Raw genomic sequence first — 878 nt, 5'->3', positions numbered from 1 at the left:
TCATGTGATTATGGAGGCTCACAAGTCCCATGAGCTCCCACTATAAGCTAGATACCAAGGGAAGTTGGCAGTGTAATTCCAGTCCAAACCTGAAAGCCTGAGAAACAGGACCCTGGTCCAACATTGAAGGCCTGAGAACCAAGACAGATGAATGTCCCAGCTCAGCCAAAGAAAAGTTGCCCTTGCTCTGCCTTTGTATTTCTTCAGGCTTTCAAAGGACAGGATGATTCTCACCCACATACAAATTCTAAACTTCAGAAATACCCTCATGAACATCAGGGATGTTTTTACCAGCTATCTTGGATCTCTCAGCCCAGTCAAACTGACACAAAAAATTATTACACTAAGAACTATCTTTGTTAAACTAGAAATTTTCAGAATATCTAGATGTGAAGTAGACTGGTTTTAGGCTCAGAAAGGTAGTATGAATAAGGACTGGATGTCTTTGTGACCTAATGGTAAGATATGTAAAAACTATTAATCATATTAACCTCACCACCAAATAATTGTATACAATAAAGCCAAATCCAGCTATGTAAACATTTATTAAGACAACATAATTAGCACAAAACATAGGTCATATAATCACTTAATAAACAGTGAAATCCCAGATGCTTCAACTGCACCTTCCAAGAGGTTCTCTTTAGGCAGATGAAACAATACCCAGAAGGTATAATTAACTTTATAGTCATTAGGCCAATTCAAATCCTCCAATATCAGTTACAGACTTGATTCTAGTACTAAGAGCCATTCAGAATCAAGAGAGTATAAAGTTTACCAGACCTCATGTCTTATTACAGGGAAAAGAATAACCCCTAAATATTTCAGACAGTTTATATATATATATCTATATATATATCTATATATATCTATATATA

The sequence above is a fragment of the Fukomys damarensis genome, unplaced genomic scaffold (genome assembly GCF_012274545.1).
Source record: "Fukomys damarensis isolate Sample0158 unplaced genomic scaffold, DMR_v1.0_HiC HiC_scaffold_38, whole genome shotgun sequence".
Lineage (NCBI taxonomy): Eukaryota > Metazoa > Chordata > Mammalia > Rodentia > Bathyergidae > Fukomys > Fukomys damarensis.
Note: the sequence above shows the minus strand (reverse complement) of the source record.